This window comes from Pimephales promelas, chromosome 14 (assembly GCF_988280905.1).
Source record: "Pimephales promelas chromosome 14, fPimPro1.hap1.1, whole genome shotgun sequence".
Taxonomy (NCBI): domain Eukaryota; kingdom Metazoa; phylum Chordata; class Actinopteri; order Cypriniformes; family Leuciscidae; genus Pimephales; species Pimephales promelas.
Window position 1 is genome coordinate 21,057,140 of NC_142782.1, and position 14,273 is coordinate 21,071,412.

The following is a 14,273-nucleotide window of genomic DNA, read 5'->3' on the forward strand; positions in this document are numbered from 1 at the left end:
TTCTTGACATATCTGGAATGGACTTAATGACTCATTTACAGTTTAATTGTATGCAAATTAATTACTTTTACAAAGTTCAAAAGCATTCATATTTCTATGGATTGGATCTGATAGAGAGATCTGTTCTAACTGCTCATATTTCATCAGTTCTGCCAAATAACACTTCAAGAAGTCATTTTTCCAAAAAAATCAAACTGTTATTCCTCTGAACGATCACTACATCTGAATGATTTGTGTTTCTTTCATCATTCTCCAGAGACAAATGCTGAGAGAGAGAGAGAGAAAGAGATAGGGGCAGAAAGAAAGAGAGATATCGCATTTGGCCAGATTTCTTTACCGTGTGTTAAAACTATTGGCAGGTGATATTAGAGGATTGCAGCACCTTTGTTTCCTGAGATGGTGATATTTCTCTGCTGATGTCATTTTGATGTGATGGAACAGAGTATGTTCCTTTGTCTTTTTCTCTCCGTGTGCTACACATGAGTTGGAAGAACATTCACACCAAAGGTCAACACCCAGAAAGATAGAATGACAGACAGACAATAGAACAGCAGATCAATAAAACGATACATAGATATATAGATGTATAGATAGTACATAAGATTGAACAAAATACAGAGCGACAGATAGAAATAGAACAAAGAACCATAGAACCATAGCCAGAACGACAGAAAACTACGATAGACAGAATGATTGAACAAACAACAAACACAATGATGAAACAAACGGTAGACAGAATGATAGAACAAACGATAGACAGAATGATAGGACAAACGATAGACAAAATGATAGGATGATATAACAAATAATAGACAAATCGATGGAACATGATAGACAGAACCATAGACAGAATGTTAGAACAAATGATAGAACGACAGATAGAATGATAGAACAAACATTAAACTGAATGATAGAACAAATGATAGACAGAATGATAAAAGATAGATAGATAGATAGATAGATAGGACGATAGATATCGATAGATCGATATAACGATAGATGATAGATCGATAGATAGATAGATAGATAGATAGATAGATAGATAGATAGATAGATAGATAGATAGATAGATAGATAGATAGATAGATAGATAGATAGATAGATAGATAGATAGATAGATAGACAGTGTGTTTGTGTGAGTAAGCAGGTTGGACCCTCTGACCTGAGCTGGACTGGTGTTTTCTGTTAGATCGATAAGATAGATCGAGCGGTAGAACGATCTATAGAATGATAGATCGCTAGATAGATCGATAGAATGATAGATAGTTGCAACGATAGATAGAACGATAGATAATTAGAATGATAGATCAATAGAACGATAGATAGAACGATAGATAGAACGATAGAACGATAGATAGATAGATAGATAGATAGATAGATAGATAGATAGATAGATAGATAGATAGATAGATAGATAGATAGATAGATAGACAGTGTGTTTGTGTGAGTAAGCAGGTTGGACCCTCTGACCTGAGCTGGACTGGTGTTTTCTGTACCTGCAGAGAAGACTGACTGAGCATCTCGAATCTCTGGGCCTCGTTTCTGGCGTCTCCTCCTGCCTGCCTGAGTTATGATTTTGCAAGCAGCGTGAAACCGTTCTCCATTTCAAATGAAGTCAGCCGCTGAGAAGGCCAAAAAACTTTTACCCAACTCTGGCCAGAGAGAAAAAGAGAGTGAGAGTGAGCGAAAGATAGGCCACTGACCAGATCACTCTACCATGCCGATCTGCACCTCATACTTGAGTGAAAATCAAATATCTGCAAGATTGATATGATGAGAGGTAATAAATCATTATCATGAAGGAATCATGAGAAAAAAAATGGTTTAAAATGACCAAGATGTGTTCTAAGGCGAGATTAGACTAAGAGAAGAGAGGAAGATGAAAGAGAGAAGGGGGAGGTCGGAGGTTTAGGTGGTCTGGTCTGTTGTAGATTACACAGATCTTAGAGGCCTGGTCGTGCTGTTCCACAGCCCCTAAACCAGAATATAGTCTGCCCCCCACCCACCATGTGCTTTTAATAGAACCCTCGGTGGTCCCTCGGTACGGACCCTTTTTGTCTTGTTCTCTCTCTTTCTGTGATGTGGCTGTTGTGATTTGACAGCTTGTAATGTCAGGCTGCTTTTGCTTGCTGTGTGTTCCTCATTTTCACATACACTTACCGTCTCCTGTCCCGGCTTGATATACAGAGACAAGAAAAAGTAAGCTGTTTGTAGGTTGATTTACCTGAAAAGGGTAAACACTGTGGCGCTATCAAAACACCGCTCTGTTTGTTTGAGCATCTCAACAAGCCAGAAGCAGCAACGTCGGCACAACCAATGGTGTGAGTTTGGGCGGGACTCTCTTACATTTTGAGAAATATATTCACAATAACAAGAAATAATGTGTGATATACACTGATCTATATAAATGACTGGATTGCTAAATGACGTCAAAAAGTGAAGCCACCGCACCATCATATTGGTATTCACTCATATTCTTTTGAATTAATAGGAAATTATACGATTTTAAAGAGAAAACTTAAAGGGGTGATCAACTGAGAAATCAAACTTTCCTTGAGCTTTTGACATCTAAGAGGTCATCATATTATAAGAATATCCTGTAAGTTTCAGAACTGAAAACGGCCTTGTTAGCACCAGCCCCAGCAAACGACTCGTTTTTAAAAGTGGGGAACTATGACGTCAAAGAGGATAAAACACCACCCCTGCAGAAGAAGATCAACGCCTGGTTCAACACGGTCAGTTTAGCCCCGCCCGCCCACCGATTTGCGCATTTCACGCATAAATAACATAGATGCCTACCTCGTGATGACAAACCGGATCGAGCTACCGAGCAATACAAAATATTGTGCAGCGCCTGGTTGCGGAAGAATACAATCGCTGTATATGCTTCCTCTGGATTCAGGACTGCATGGATAAACTTTATTTTTAATGACGTTCCAGCTGATGAGGTAAAACATTGTCCGTCAGTTCGCTTCATTTCACTGAGGATTGTTTTGTAAACAAGACTGGATTTGCAGACCGATTAAGAGAAAAGAACGGTACTGTGCCGTCTATATCGAATCTGACAGGAATTGTGCAACACACGAACTCTGGGTCGAACATGTATGGGCGAATCATTCCGGTTAACATTTTACAACATTGGACGTTTTCAAAACAACTTCCCCCACGTGCACCGACGGGTGAGTTGAAACTCATTATAATATGCAAAACGGTTATCCAGTCACAGCATGTTTTCTTTACCGAGTCCATCAGAGTCAAAGCAGAGGCTGGGTTTGTTCACTCTCAGAAAAAAAGGTACAAAATCTGTCTCTGGGGCTGTACCTTTTCAAAAGGTAAACTTTTGTCCATTTTAGGTGCTAATGAGTAAATTTTAGGAGTCAATATGTACATTTTAAGAGTTAATATGTACATTTTAGGTGTTAATATGTACATTTTAGGTGCTAATATGTCCATTTCAGGAGCTAATATGTACATTTTAGGTGCTAATATGTACATTTTAATTGCTAATATGTACATTTTAGGTGCTAATATGTACCACTAAGGTACCAATATGCAGCCTTTGTTACAAAAGTGTACCTTTTGAAAAGGTACAGCCCCAGTGATGGCTTTTGTACCTTTTTTTCTGAGAGTGTTCCTGTGAGAGTGTTGTGCCTCTCAGACGCCTCCGGTCAGCGTGCGGAATGTGGCTCTCCACTTATCTGCATCTTTTCAAACACTCCCCGCTCTCTGCCGACTCCTCTCGCCCTGGGTCAGTGTCCGCCAGCTTCGATGGAACGCAAAACACAAACAACGAGAGCGTCGCCCTGTCAAGCCGCACGTCTGTTTGTAAACAACTGGCTGCGTTACTTTACACCTCATCACACCCACGAACAGCAAACTGAGAGCACACAGAGAGACACATGCAACACACAACATAGAACAGCACACTGCTTATGTGTGTTGGCATACTTGTGATCAGTGTAGTTTATGTCTAGCAGGCATGTCCATTTCCTCTCTGATCTATGCGGGTTTATGCCGATTAGTGCTGGTTTGGTGCTGTTAAATGTGCTATTTAGCTAGCGAAACTGCTCGACCAACATGCCCAGCAATATTGATGCTTGACACGCACACACACACGCACTCCAGTAGTGTGTAAATCATTTTTCTCCAGCTGTTCTGATTTCTACTACTTGACATTTGTTTCTTTTCACCTGCCAACTCTCACTTTTCACACCAGCCCTTGCTATCAAGTGAGTGTTTGTGTGTGCAAATGTGTGTGTGTTTGCCTATTTCAGGTGTTGTCTGACCCTGTGGCCTTGCATTGATAACAGCAGCATATCTTTGCATGCAGGCGTGTAACACATCAGTTCTAAGATAATGAAAACTCAGTGATCAGTCTTCAGGCAGTCTTTAGCTTATCCTACTCAGTGCAGCAAAACACACAGTTGAGAAAAAATAAAATAAAATGCTGTGCAGCACATCAATCAGTGATTTTTTTTTTTATAAATCTGTTAATTTACCTAAACTGACTAACCAATTCACTAAAACAATTTGGTTTCTAACATTGCCTTGCAGTTTTGCTTGAGTTCAGTCAGTTTTAAATATGCGTGCAATAAAGCACAAAACAGAATATCAGTAAAATATCAGCAAAAAAAGTTTCTGGTCTCATTGACTTCCATGGTATATTTTGCATTATGGAAGTCAATGAGACCAGAAACTGTCTGGTTACTGATATTCTTCTAAATATCAGAAAATCGGCTGAATGGATTCGGATACGGTAAAACTCAACTGTTTACCTCTGGGGGAGTTGTAAAATGAGCCTATTTCCAAAATAAAGTGGAGTGTCCATTTAAAATCAGTTGATAAAAGTATTATTTTACCATAAAACCTGCTGTGATGCTACTGAAAAAATGTTAGTAATGTTGTTACTTTAAACTATTTACTTCAGAAAAATATAAACACTGAACTCAACAAGTATTTTGACTTGCTTTAGTCACATTTGATCACACATTTTCATCAAGCTGATTTGTAGTACATTAATGTACTAAAAACAAATGACAATGTTGTCAAAGCGAACACCGGTCCCACGGATCTGCAAATACAACAAAAATGCTGTACTATGCATGCCAGGCCAGTAGTTGGCGATGCCACTTAGTACAGAGAAACCATTTTCACAAATTCACGGTCATAAAGGTATCTTGCACATTTTCAAAAGCTTGCATTTTCAAACCCCCAAAACGGTTGTTCTGTAAATGAACGGCCAAAACGCATACAAAGTTTTCAGTTTTTAGTTGTGTAAACATACCTTTATTCTATTGCATATATGATAAAATAGCTCTGGGCCTTCTTGGGATCTTTGCTACCTTATTGGTATGTTTATTCTCTTTTAAAGCAGCTCTATGCAGTTTTTTTTACCTTAACTGAATAGCTTCAGAGTTATTGCAATGGTTATATGACTATTTTCGGGTTGAATGTTGTGCGTCTCGAAGTGGCACCGTATACATGCGGTGGTCGAGGCACATACAATATAGACTGCCGACAGTTCAACAGGGCGCAGCTCTTAAAGGGGCCACACCTTATTTCCACTCGTTACAGCTTCCATCCTACTGAACAGGTACCGGTATACATGGGGAGGGGATCCGGCCGTGAGTGCAGAGACATCTCTGCGTGAATGCTATTTACGACTGTACAAGTACTCCACAGCGACTCTAGGGGTCACAGTGTGACAAAAACGAAAATCTTGCAAAGTGCTGCTTTAACAAGCAGATGTTTTGGCATCTCTGTATTTTGCTTTTTATTTGTTCGAGTTCTTCTACCCTCGTGTTGTTGTTGTTTTTTAATCTTCCCATACCTTAGGCTTAAGAATCTCCTCCCTCCGCGGGCCAATTCAAATCACTTATACCAAATCAATACTAATACCAGTTCCTTTGAACTATTTGATCATTTTTCAGGCCTTGTATCTTACAGTAATAAAGATCTTCAATCATGCTGGATTTTACAGTAAAACACATGGTGAATTCTGTGGGTGATGGCCTCTGATTTTGATATGATGTTTTTGTTTTTTTGTACTCATTTGTGATATGTTTGGAAAAAAAAAAACTTTAAAAACTAAAACTAAATTGTGAAATGCCCTACCACGAAGCTTTGGGTCCAGCTGCACTGAATCACTGCAGAAATCATTAGGCCTATTAGCTTTGAGAGCATCTATGCTAAATGACTAAATAAACATCCAAAGATATAGGCCTCCAGATATAAAATGTTCAGTTTTAATGATAACTATATACAGACTTTTCATTTTTGGGTGAACTAACCATTTAATAATTCTGAGCCCTAGTTATGCTAATATGAGTCAATCCACCTTACTCCACCCACCAACACAGACAGACAGGCAAGTCACACATACACTTAAAAAGAGCTCTGTCTTATGTAATGACATTTCTGTAATCTAGAAGCAATCCAACCATTCCAGTAGTACACATATATACTAAACACACACATGCACAAAGCACTCAAATTTACACTGGTGAATCCATCATGCAGTGATATTCTCCATGGTGTGCAGAGTTATGCTGAGATATGTGGGTTGGCTGCTTTAAGCCTGTTGTTAATGGTCGATAGATCACAGTGTTGTAAACATTTTTTTCTGCTCTGGATCCCACTGCTCTGTTCACACAGACGTTTACCATCTATTAGAGCAGAAAATAGTCGAGAGAGTTACATAGAAGAGGGATCAGTCATTGCCACAGAGAGAGTCTGAACTATGCAGGAAAAGGAGCACTGTCACTAAGAGAGGGATCAGCTAAAGTCACTGTCATACAGAGAAATCAGCTCAAATAACTGTTCTTGTCTGTCAGTCATATAATGGAGGTCTAGGGTCACCACCTCAAAGAGCATGCACAGACAAGTCCAAATTAAACACCATTTAATGACTCGTAAATGCAAGGACACATTGATGGCCTAAGACACGAAATGAGCAGTTTGTGTGAGAAAACGAACAGTATTTATGTTGTTTTTACCTCATTACCACGGCCACAAAGCGCCCGCGCCCTCAGATCACTTGGACGTGGCTGTAGAAAAGGTAAAAACGTTATAAATCCTGTTAGTTTTCTCACACAAACCGCTCGTTTCGTGTTATCCTTATTGTCTTATGTTGTTGAATGATGATTCTTCATACAACTTTACTATAGTTCAGAGAAGATTGTTAATTTCTGGTTTCACTTCTGCGAAAGAAAAAAAACAATTATACAACAATGGTTCACTCCTGACATGGATCTTAGAAGATTCTGGCTGCTGTCTTTTCATTAAATTGCCTGTTTAGAACGCAGCACTGCAAAGATTAATGGGGCTAGATAGAATACAAACGGTCTCTCATTGGAGTAGTACAGCCCAAGCTCTAAAATCTAAATTTTTTTGTTTTATATTGATGATGCATTATCCTGTGCTGCAATTGGCTGCTGGGGTTTATTTGTATGTTCCTTTAATTTACCCTTGTGTCCTTTGTGTTTTCCTGTTATCCGGACCCCACCATATAAAATTTCAAATACGTGCCAAAATCACTGTTTCCAACTCCCGCCTAATAAGCAGTATTTTTTTCCTGTTATCAAGGTTAGGGTGGGTTAGGGTTAGGCTACAAGACGCAGGAGCTGGAGGCGGCCGGGTTCGAGCATTTCAAGGTGAACCATCGCTACAACAAAGTCATACCTGACGGAATTCATGTGGAGGAGCTCAATTGGAGAAGAGGACCCCTTCGATGCTATCCTGGAAGAAGTGAAGATCCATTGGCCACCACAAGTATTGTCATGATCTTATATTGCTTTGTTGATTGCTTATTGGATGAATGGGGAATAAACTATTTCCAAAAAATTCTATTTTACTGTTTTTTTGAGGTGGGGTCCGGATAACAGGAAAGTAGCATTTTTTTATTGGTATTCATGCTGTCATCCGACTTGTTATTATTTTAAAAAAAACACAAAAAAATTAGTTCAAATAGAGAGATCAGCTGATCTTAAATCACTGTCACTGAAAAAAGGGATCAGCTCAAGTCATATATAGGATTGGTTCCGATAGAAGGATCAGCTCAAAACAAATTAATTTATTATAAGGGGGATCAGCTCAAAAAGAGGAATCTGCTTAAATACAGATATTAGCAATAGCTCAAGGAGAGATATCAGCTCAAATAGCTGCAGAAATAAAGATCCACTCAAAAAGATACTCCATCCAAAAATGAAAATTCTTTGTTTACTCACCCTTTATGTTGTTGCAAATTCATCATTTACTCACCCTTTATGTTGTTGCAAAGCTGTATGAGTATCTTTCTTCTGATGCACACAAAGGAAGATATTTTGAACAATGATTGGAACCAAACAGTTGTGGGGCACCATTGACTTCCATAGTATTTTTTTTTCTACTATGGGAGTCAATGGTGCCAAACAACTGTTTGGTTCCAGTCGTTTTTCAAAATATCTTCCTTTGTGTTCATCAGAAGAAAGATACTCATACAGCTTTGCAACAACTTGAGGGAGAGTAAATGATGACAGAATTTTTATTTTTGGGTGGAGTATCCCTTTAAATCATTGTCACTCAAATAGGGATCAGCTCAAGTCACTGTGGTAGAGTGATAGAGATCAAAATGACAAAGTTCTGGAGACGCAGCACGGGAGGAGGCCTATAGCCGACTCACCTCTATCCCATGTCAGTTTACAACCCCAACTCCTCCTCATGAATATGGAGGAGTACTCTGGATTCGGACCAAATTCCGATCTAGCAGCCGTCTCCTCAAACAGCATGCCAATATGCATCTACACTATGATTATGTGAACTCATGAGTCACTGTATTGAAAGGGGATCAGCTCAAGGAAGGACAGAGATTTGCTAAATCATTTATAGAGAGAGATATAGTTCAAATCAGCTCAATCAATTCAGCTCAAATCAGTCACTAAAAATGCGTCAAAACTGAAGAAGATGGATGGAAAATCAAATCACTGTCATGGATAGATTATAGATAGATCAGCTATAATCACTGTATCAGAGGACAGAGATCTGGTAAATCATTTATAGAGAGAGATTAGTTCAAATCACAGTCACTGAATGAGGAATTAGCCCAAGAAAAGAGTTCAGCTAAAGTCACAAGCACAGATCAAGAGAGAGATAAAAGAGAGAAATCACCTCAAATTACTATCAAGCTGCGTTCACATTGCCAGTGACACGCAGCAACAAAGCCACATGATCCCATTCATTTAAATGAAGAGCTGGCAATTCCCGGCAACACAGGCAAATGTGACCATTGGCGACAGGTTGTAGGCGTGTCAAGCGATGCGACAAAGTTGAGATTTAACTTTATGCAAATGAAGAGCCACTTTTGGGAGTGACAACCAATAGGAGTGATCCGTCAATAGTTTATATTGTCAGTAGCAAGTTATTTTAGCGGTCAACAAGTTTTCTATAATTTATTATGTCTATGGTACTTTCTTGAAAAAAAAAAAATCACAGTCAAATTAAATCACTGACACTGACATAGAGAACAGCTCGAATCACTCCTCTGAAATGCAGATCAGCTCAAGTCGCTGTAATCTAGAGAACTTCAGGTAGAGATCAGCTCAAATCACTTCACTGAAAAGAGGATCAGCTTAAGGAGAGAGGGATCAGCTCAAAACAGAGTCATTGAAAAGGGTCAAAATGATTAAGAGTGGTCAGCTCAAAACACTGTCACTGATAAAAAGATTGGATTAAATCCCTGTATTTAAAATTGAGATCAGCTCAAGGACTGGGATCAGCTAAAATCGCTCAAATCCCTATCACTGAAAAGGGGATGAACTCACAGCTCACAATTTAGAAAAAAAAAAAATTGCTTAAATCATCATTACTCAAAAAAGGGGATCAGCTTAAATCAGTGTCACTGATAGAGATGAGCTCTAATCACTGAAATTGGGATCAGTTCAAGGAAAGATACATAAGCTTAAAAGCTGATAAGCTCAGGGAAAGGGATCAGCTCATGTCACTGTGATGGATGAAAGTTTTAGTTATGCAAGAAAGAAATCAGCACGTCACAGACAGAGTTACACAGAAGAGGGACCAGACAGACCCCCTTTGATCTATCATGAGAATTTTAGGCAAGTACAACACTGCTCTTAACCTTCTCATGACTCTCCTAGTTTTACTATCTACAATACACACTCACTCACTCAAACACACATAGACACCATAACCTGCACATCACCACTTTGCATTCCTCAACAAACACTCTTTCCTCTCCTCTCATCTCCCACTCTCCCTCCCTCCTCCTTCCTGCTTTCTTTCCCAACACTAAGAGGAAGAATAGCTCGTAAACAGCGCTGTAAATAAAGGTAAAGCTTGTAAACAGAGATTATCAGTCCAAACAGTCTATAAAAATGGAGTCTTAAAGCATCAAAGCCAGAAAGAGATGAGAAGTTTTAACATCTTTTCAGAGGAAGAGACCCAAAACAGACACACACCCTTCATTCAAACTACTTACACGAATGCCTACACACGCATTCTCAGATGCTATACAGCACACTTGGCCTCATCTGTCGTGCACACAGTAGTAGGAGAGCGGCATATATGGCTGGAGAATTCCTCCGCAGGTGGAGATAAGGGTGTAACGATGGAGTGTTGGCCCGGCAGGGTGCACTCATCCTGGGGAGGGCAGGCAGCTGAAGAGGGGCTCTCCAGTCTGTCTGGGTCATAAGCAGGAACTGATAAGAACCTCAAGCATCCTCTTTACCACAGACGGACATACTCTTAACGTCTAACCACCCATGTCACCCGTTATCACAGTGAGAGGCAGATAGGGGGTAGAGAATAAAAAAAAAAACTACAGCATAGGCCCCTACTGATACTCATTTTTAACTGGTCAGGTTTTAAAAATTATATTAGACATGGTAAATAGCATAAATCGCAAAGTGCATTTAATGGGAAATCTTTTATGATTTACAAAACTTCTGGCTACATTTTCTTTTTTTTAAGGTTAAGACTGACATCTAGTGTTTAATATGAGTAACACATCCCTATATACAGGTTCAAGGCAAAATAAAAAATACATTTAGCAGTTGAAGCACTTTCTTTTCAGAAACAGCTTTTACATAAGTTAATGTTTTACATGTTATAATGTTTTACATGTTATATATCAGTAAGCTCATATAGACATAGGGGAAAGATTATTGCTAACACATGTTGTTTTTTGTTTTTTTGTTTTTTTTAATGGCTATTATTGTCACAACCGGCGTGTCTGGTAGGCTATACCTCCAAGTACTCTACCAGGGTGTACAACATCTATTTGACATCTGACAGAAAATGTCCTATAGACGTATTGCAGATGAGCAAACACTCTTAAAAATACGTCTTCCAGATGTAAATATCCCATCAAATAGACTTGCTAGCATTCCTGTAGGCCAGGGGTCGGGAACCTTTTTACCAAGAAGAGCCAAAAAAACTAAACAAAATTGAGAATTTTTTCAAAAGAGCCAGAGCAAAGTTTACACTCGTATATTAGACAAATTTACAACAGTAATAGGCCTATAACAACAGTAGTAATATACGACTTGCACTAGTAGCAGTTCTGGTAGTTATATAACGTTACAACAACACTTTTTTCCACAAAAAAAAATAAAAAATAAAAAATAATTGTGTGTGGGGTGGGGCTGACTAGCTTTCGCGAGACACATAACATACGCGCGTGTTATGCGCGCAGCATGTTCTATGTCGCTCTATTCCGGGAGATGTTAACTAATTTTCGGGCATCAGGGAGACCGGAGACGCTCAATATGCTTCCGGGAGACTTGGGATTTCTGATATTTTGTTCACTGACATGCTGGTTTCTTAGCACACTGGACGAGAAGCGCAGCGCCTCATTTAAAATTCAAACACTTTATTTCCTATGACTCCGCCGTTTACACCTGGCCACTTCAAGCGTTTTCTGAGATCGGATAGCGATCCGATCGTGAAAAGACCAGGTGTAAATCCCCCCCGAAACGCATTTGAGACGGATTTGAATCCGATCGCTCAAACCACTTCAGGAGGTGGTCTGGGCCGCATTCCAGACGAAACTGGACATGTGTAAAAATGCATCTGGTTGTTGAAACCACATGTAAATTTTACTCCTCCCAAAAATGCTAAGAAATAAACGTGTGAGAGCGTATTATAGGCTATATGTCATGCTATTTTAGTCAGATATGACGACGCTACTGCGACACGCATTACCTCAGATGAGCAGCTGAACGCCAAGCCAACGCGCCGCATCGCAAATCAAAGTGAAAGTAAGATGCAGACGATTAACACTACCATAAAAGTAGTCTAAAGAAAAGAAATGATCTTACCAGGACTGTTGCCGCTCTCTTTATTGCTGTCTTTGCTTTTTTTGAAATTAGCCAAAGATCAAATTTCGGCTCATATCGGTTGCTTTCGGTGACGCGCACTTCATTAAATCTGCATAGCGCGTGAATTGAAGATCGGATTTATATCCGTTTTGCAAAAACACATTTATGTGACCAGCGTGTAAATGGAATCGTTTTGATAAATCAGATAGCTATCCGATCTGAGAAAACGCATGAAGTGGCCAGGTGTTAACAGCCCCCTAGGAGTGGTGACCGGCGGCACATTCAGTGTCTGTCCGCGGCGCCCAGCAACGGCTCAGCAGAACCTTGTTCGAAATCCTGCTTTGCCACAGAGCGCCATTTACATAGTTTTATATAAAATGTACTTTTATTTGTATCAAACCGTCGTTAATGTAGGCTACATACTGACTTCACTGTGTGCTGCAATTTATATTTACTTTTACATTCATTTTCAGAAATCAGCTGCTTAAATGAGAATTGCTGAGGTAAAGTGTTCTGCAGGCTTCAACGATTGTATTTAATTGTACAGTACAATTATAACATAGTACAGACATTATCTTAATTCCATAATGTCTTTAGTTTAAACATTACAATATTGCCGGCCATAAACTTGCGCGTCCGGTGTTCAATACCTCTTTAGACGCGGCGCGCGCTTCTCGTCCGGTGTGCGATACTTCTGTCCTAACACGCTTCTCGTCCGGTGTTATGACACCACACAGATTGAGAAACGGGCATCATAAACAAGTGATTAACAAGTGCTGCATGGTGCATCTTAAATTGTCTCTTAATATTTTACTTTTTGAGAGACTTTTTCAGTCAGCATTTGAAAATTGGGAGAGCCATATAAAATCCTGAAAAGAGCCATATATGGCTCGCGAGCCATAGGTTCCCGACCCCTGCTGTAGGCCAAATTGGCGTTCCATGTAGTCCAAATTGAACTTTGAGCTTTATAATTTTACAGATACTATTTATACTCTAGCAACAAAATTACACTAAAGTTTGAAACATGGGATCACGAAGAGGGACCTTTAACAGAATGAGATGAGATGAACACTTTAATCAGTAGGTGGCAGCAGAAGAACAATTATTTTACCATTTCCACTTTCTAAATAGGCTAGAAGTAGAAAAAAAAATGTTGACCCATGGAACAATTGTGTTGACTCTTTCCTTTATGACAATCAAAACTATTTTATTTAAAGTGTGAATAGATTATAAAGAAAGTGGACAAGTATGTGTTTTTTAGTTAGCGACTGATGAAATTACAGCGAAAACTCCTTTCTTTAAATAATAAATAAATGGACTAGGCAGGCCGACACTCAAAACATATTCATAGGTTGTGTAAAATTTACCTGGAGCTTAGACACTGCATTGGTTCGCCATACAGCTGGGGTTAGGTGTCTTGCTCATGGACACCTCGACTCTTCCTCAGTTGGAACCGGGGATTGAACCACCAACCTTCCAGTTTGTAGGTCCACCTAACTTCCACATATATACACACCGGGGACATTAAAGGCTTGTTTACCTCTTGTGAAACGGATACCAACCCCTTTAAGAGATGGCGTGACCACAATTACCAACTGCCACCGGAGCAAAATTGCTGGGGTATATAGCGCTAGGCCTACATATTCCCAATTAGTTTTCGCTGCACTAGTTTTTAAAATAAAACTTATATTTTACCTGAGTTTATCTGCGAATGGGATGCAAGAACATATTTGTGGGAAACACGCACAAGTTACCAGAGTAAAGTTAGCCCTCATGAAATCTTATCAGTTAAAAAAAAAAAAAAAAAAAAACTTGTTCCAGTGTTGTCTTTTTTCAGTTACCCGCGGCGTGAAACACCGTATACTAGGCCTATTTTGTGTAATTGCCTGAATTCCTGTTTATAAGCAAAAGCAAAAGCAAAATGGACAATAGAAATGAAACAGCCTACAGCCATCAGAAACG

At 39.3% G+C, this 14,273-nt stretch overlaps 1 long non-coding RNA gene across 1 annotated transcript; it reads right to left on the reverse strand.

Annotated features, from left to right (window-relative positions):
* Positions 1-1,500: 1,500 nt before the first annotated feature.
* Positions 1,501-14,230, reverse strand: LOC148973720 (uncharacterized). Its single transcript, XR_016146509.1, has 3 exons — positions 13,679-14,230; positions 10,472-10,673; positions 1,501-1,652 (listed from the first exon to the last, which is right to left on the reverse strand). It is a non-coding gene; the product is annotated as an uncharacterized LOC148973720 (long non-coding RNA).
* Positions 14,231-14,273: the final 43 nt, after the last annotated feature.